This window comes from Mustela erminea, chromosome 3 (genome assembly GCF_009829155.1).
Source record: "Mustela erminea isolate mMusErm1 chromosome 3, mMusErm1.Pri, whole genome shotgun sequence".
NCBI classification, from domain to species: Eukaryota; Metazoa; Chordata; class Mammalia; order Carnivora; family Mustelidae; genus Mustela; species Mustela erminea.
In genome coordinates this window covers 122,104,770-122,110,378 of record NC_045616.1, presented here as the reverse complement: position 1 = coordinate 122,110,378, position 5,609 = coordinate 122,104,770, and the positions used below count along the sequence as shown (strand labels likewise).

Sequence of the window (5,609 nt, the reverse complement as noted above, 5' to 3'; positions counted from 1 at the left end):
TTTCAACACCTTTCAATTATAGCCACAGCTCCTGTGTCCTTGAAAGGTCACCGTGTCCTACCACTTGCCTTGGAACGAGATTATGTTTTTCTGTCCTCTTTGAGCTGTAAATGTCCTAAAACTTTTCATCCAGTTCTTGTGTTTGGACATCCCCTACTTTCCCAGAAATTTCACACGGTTCTTGGTGTTCTCATTCCAGTCTTTCAGACTGTCTATGAAATCCCAGTAAACACTTGCCACGTCTCTTTTCCCCGTTCAAAAATATTTCTAATCCTATGCTGTGGGAGGTTTCTAATGGGATTTCTCAAGGGACACCCGGCACAGATGTAGCTAACTCTTGAGCCCATGGAGGTTCCACACATGGGGTTAAACTTCATGTAAGTATCTTATTTAATCCTTCCAACAACCTAGTAGGTGAGTACTCTTATAACCCTCATTTCAGGGGTGCCTGGATGGCTCAGTCTTTGGGTGTCTGCCTTTGGCTCAGGTCATGATCCCAGGGTCCTTGGATTGAGTCCCACTTCAGGCTCCCTGCTCAGCTGGGAGTCTGCTTCTTCCTTGCCTCCCCCCCACCCCACCCCTGCCGGCCCCTGTGTTCTCTCTCTCTTGCAAAAATAAGTAAATAAAATCTTAAAAAAAATAATAACCCTCATTTCACAGCTGAGACCTGATGTGTGGTGGTAAGCATGTGGTCGGTGAGAGTGTGTGTGTGTTGTATGTGTGTGTGTCTCCCTGTGTTAGTTGTCCTAAGGGATTAAGTGTGTGTGTGTGGGGGGGTGGTAATTGGGGAGGCATAAGGGACTGGACTGGGAACAAATTCTCAAGGGCTCAGGGGGGTTCAGTTTGCCAAGTGCCTTTATAACCATTATTTCATTTGATTTCACCACCATTTTATTTGATTTCAGCATTAGAGCTCTAATGATGGTGGTCATTAGGAAGAATAATGAGATGAGTCAAACTTTAATTTCCTTAAAGTGGCAACCATTGGGTCAAGGGTTTTTAGGGCCCATTAACCCACCATGCAGCCTTGGACAGTTCTGCAAGGGGGTGGAGGTAAACAGAATGTGAGCTCTCTGTGGCTTCTTTTGACCCCGCTCTTTAAGGATCACTGGGTTTCCAGTAGCCGCTCCTCCTCTTGGCCAGGCACCCCCTGCTCTTCCAGCCCGCCCATCCCGGGAGATAAAGCTAAGTGGTAAAGGAGCCAGTTTCCTGGGGTTAATAAACAGGCTGTTTATAGCCAGGAGCAGTCACGGGGCAGGAACAGGCAGGCTGGGAGGTCATGCTCCTTCTGAATGTTGAGATTTCTCATAAACATCCCCCATCAGCCTTCTGGGATGTGAGAACAACTCTGGGCCCATTGCCCTTGCCTGGCAGCGTGCCAGGGCCCCCACACCTTACTTCCTGCTCCTTTCTCCCCACCATGGCTCTCCTCCTCTTCCTTTTCTCTTCTCCTATCCCCTTCTATACCCCTTCTTCCGTAATGGAGAGAGGATCCATTTCCACATTTGACACATTTAATAACTTTGGGCAGGTACTTCATCCCTCGGAGTCTGTTTCCTCCCTTGTAAAATGGGGGTGATAACAGGGCCCTGCTCAAAGAATATCTGAAAGGTGCCTAGCACCGTGTTGCGCGCATGCGCGCGTGCGCGCACACGCACAATGGCTATTAAAAACATGTTTGCCTTTCCCTTTCCCCCTCCACTCCATCCCCTCTCCCTCATCCTGGTCCCACCCTCTGTTGTTTACATTCGAGTTGGAGGAAGGGGATAGACCTTAGATAGGTAGATAAATTAAAAAATAGGTAGATAAAAAAAGAATGAGATCACTTAAAATTGTGAAAAGTAATAAAAGAATAACAAAACAAAGTGATGTGGGGAAAGAGGTTGCTTCTGTCTGCTGTCCTCAGGATGAAGTCCAAGGTCATCAAAGCCCATCTCCATCTGCCCTTGTTTACCTCTCCAGGCTTACCTCTTGTCACTTTTCACCTTGAACTCTCTGCTTCAGCCATGAAGAATGCAGAGTATTAAAACTGGTAGAGGCCACTCAGCCTTTGATGAAATTGTTTCTTCCGCTCCAAACATCTCCCTCGTCTCTCTCCGTAAAGGACTCTTCCTACTCCTTCCCAGATTGCCAATTACTTCTACCTGGAAGCCGGCCCTGCAGCCACTGAGCTAAGCTAGGTTTCCTGCTCCCTATTGCCATTTTCCCCTCCGAGAGTAACCGTCACCCTGCGTAGCCGGTTTATGGTCACCTCCTACCAGACTGCAAGCCTCTTATGGGCAGGACTCACTCCTTATCCACTCTGAGTCCTTGAACCCTCAGCAGCTGGGAAAGCGCGTAGCACCAGTAGGCTTAGTAAGTTTAAGACCTCAGTAACATGAGGAAAAGGCACTGACAAGGCATGGCTTTGGAGAGAAAGAATGAATTGGAAGGGGGAAATATCCTCAGTTCTCATTGAAGTTCATGTTCTAGCATCTTTCTGCTCCAACACTCTATCAGAGCCCTCTGAAAGGCTTCCTGAGCCAGCAGGGCAGAAGGCCATTGACCCTATTTAACACCTCCCACCAGGAGGGTCATGGCCCAGAAGGATGAATCTGCTTTGGCTGAAGCTACCCAGGCAGGCGGTGGTAGAGTATGTCTGAATAAGGTTAGGGCCCCAGAGAGGTTATCCCAGCCTCTTGACCTCCTGGGGAATGTGCATGGGCATGGTAATACGCAGACTCTGAACTTCATGTCCTTGCTCATTTCAAACCAAAACAGCCATCTGAAAAGTGACAAGAGCCATGAAGGAGGAAACCACATGATTTACTATGATTTACCTTCATTCCCCCATCACCCTTAACCCAACCCAGATTCTCCTGGGCACAACCCCATTTGTCCTCATGGACTCCTCCCCTGGGGTTGGTTAATGAGAAGCTATGCCCTCTCAGACTGGCCAGAATTCTGATTTCCTCATTTCCAGGGACTGCAAAAGGGACTAGGCTATGGCACATACTGAGATAGGACCAGGACTCCAAAACCTTCTCAAAGAGACTTCGCAAGCCCAGTTGACATGAACCTTCTGAGTCAGGGAAGGGGTAGGAGTGATATGGAACTGACCTATTTGTTAGCTGTGGTGGTACTGGGAGAAGCGAGTGGGGGATGGGCAGTGATAAGATACCTACCCCATCTTGTTCTTCTGCTCTAGAGTTTATCAGTTCCTTCTAGTCCTCATTGGTTTGATGCAGTTTGATGTATTGTTAGTTAACTCACTGGAAGTAGGATGTGGGTTGTTCATTGTTAAGTGATGATTTATGAAGGTTGTTACATAGTGCTCCTCCAGCACTACAATCTTCCAGCCCAACAATAACCTAGAAAGGATGGAGGTAGGGGGCGGGGTGAGGTCAGCAGAGACATAGGGCTTCCTACTACTAAGAAATGGGGGAAAGGTTTTGGTTTCTAGCAACATATAAGGGCATCCAAGAGAACAGAAGTGGCATTTTGGCTGAAAGCTTGCCACTGCGTTTATTCTACGTGTCACCCTTATAGATGCCTGTGTTTGCTGCGGGACCTTAAACAAATCACTCAGCTTCTCAGATGAGAGTGTTGAATGAGGTAGTCTCTAAGGGGGGCCCTTCCACTTTTTATAAGTCTCCCTCTCACTAAGCAGGCTTTGGAGCAAGTGGGATTCATTAACTTCATGTCAGGTAAACTCAACAAACCTGGTCCAACTTGCCAAGCCAGATCCTGGTGAAGTTTAACTGGGAGATCTGCAGAAAAGACTAAACATAGGGGACCTCAATGCTTGGAAAGATCAACTTGCAGTTGGCCCTTGTTTGGCATTTGGGAACTTCAGTTTCAGGAGAATTTCCACCATTCCCAGAACTGATAAGAGTGGGTCACTGTGCCCAAACTGTTGATACAGATAATGTGGTTTATGCTGAACACCTACCTGCTCTCCTTCTGGAAGTCCAGAATTTTGGTACATACAAAACAGAGGATGCCTACTTGGCTAGCTCCCAGGAAAAGCCCTGGGCAATGAGTGTCTCTTGAGCCTCCCTGGCAGATGGCATTTTTGACAACATGTGTTGTCACAGTTCATTGGTAGAGGAATTAAGCACATCCTATGTGACTCAGCTGGGAGAGGACTCTTGGAAGCTTGCTCCTGGTTTCCTCCAGACCTTGTCTCATCCACCTTTTCCCTTTGCTGATTTTGCTTTGTGAGCTTTCACTATAAGAAGTCATAGCATGAGGATGACTATATGCTGAGATCTAGGAGTCCTCCTTGTGAATCACTGAACCCAGAAGCGGTCTTGGGGACCTCAGACAGGCGGTAAGCAGGCAACCATAATCCTTTACCAATGTTTTAAGATTATATAGCTTAAACTAGTGGTGTCCAGTAGAAATAGAACATCAGTCATATACGTAATTTTAAATTTTCTAGCAGTCACATTTTGAAATGTAAAAAGAAACAAGTGAAATTAATTTCAAGAACATATTTTCAGGGCGACTGGGTGGCTCATTCAGTTGATTGTCTGACTCTTGATTTTGGCTTAGGTCATGATCCCAGGGTCGTGGATCAGCCCCCACGTTGGACTCTGCATTCAGCGCAGAGTCTGCTTGTTCCTCTCCTTCTGCTCCTCCCACCACTCGTAGGCTCTCTCTCTCTAGCTCTAAAGTAAATAAATAAAGTCTTTTTTTAAAAAAAATAATATATTTTTAAACCCAATATATAACTATAAACATTTCAACATGTAAATGATATAAATATTGGGGTATTTTACATTCTCTTTTTCATACTAAGTCTTCAAAAACCAGTGTGGATTTTACACAAGTGGCACATCTCAATTTGGACTAGGCACATTCCAAACACGCACTAGCCACAGCTGGCTCATAGCTGCCACTTGGACAACACGGGCTTAGAGATTAATGGCAAGGGCTCTGGAGACAGAGCAGCCGCATGAGAATTCTGGTTCTACCATCTACCAACTGCATGACCTTAACCTCTCTATGTATTAGTTTCTTTACCTACAAAATGGGAAGAGTAATGTTAGTTACTTCATGAGGTTGCAGGGGTTTTCCAAAAATGAATAAATCTAAAGCAATATCTGGTCCATATAGGATTTTGGGTGAATGCTGGCTGTTACTCTTACTGTCCAACAGTTTTGCCCTTGAGATCAACTTGTCCAACTCCTCATTCCACAGATGAAGAACTAAGGCCCAGAGTTTGAAAGGCCCTGGTTTCGAAAGTAAAGGCTCTAGCTATGTCTCCTTTTGATGGACTCCCTGTCTCCTGGCTGACTCTCAGATTGGATTGGCCGATTGGTCAGAAAACCAGCAGCAACAGGTTGCCCCTGGGTTCTGCAATCCCTTCTTGATTGCAAAATAGGGCTACTGTTTGAGATTGGCACTGCGCTGATGGGGGCTGGGCCTCCCTTCTCCTGCCCCTATATGAACCCATCAGTTGGGCTGGCTGACCCCATCGTCAAGTCCAGCGCTTACTCAGCAGTGATAGGGCTGGCTTCCATTGTTCTGGTTTTTTACAGCCCGCCTTATTTATTACCTCGTGTTCTATCTTCCTCAAAGACACAGAGCATCAGCACTTTTTAGAAAACCTTCTTTAAGTCATC

General features: G+C 46.3%; 1 long non-coding RNA gene across 1 annotated transcript; it reads right to left on the bottom strand.

Annotated features, from left to right (window-relative positions):
* Nucleotides 1-888: 888 nt before the first annotated feature.
* On the bottom strand, nucleotides 889-4,415 carry LOC116585641. Its single transcript, XR_004283739.1, has 3 exons — nucleotides 3,932-4,415; nucleotides 3,165-3,350; nucleotides 889-2,764 (listed from the first exon to the last, which is right to left on the bottom strand). It is a non-coding gene; the product is annotated as an uncharacterized LOC116585641 (long non-coding RNA).
* Between the last annotated feature and the right edge of the window lie 1,194 nt (nucleotides 4,416-5,609).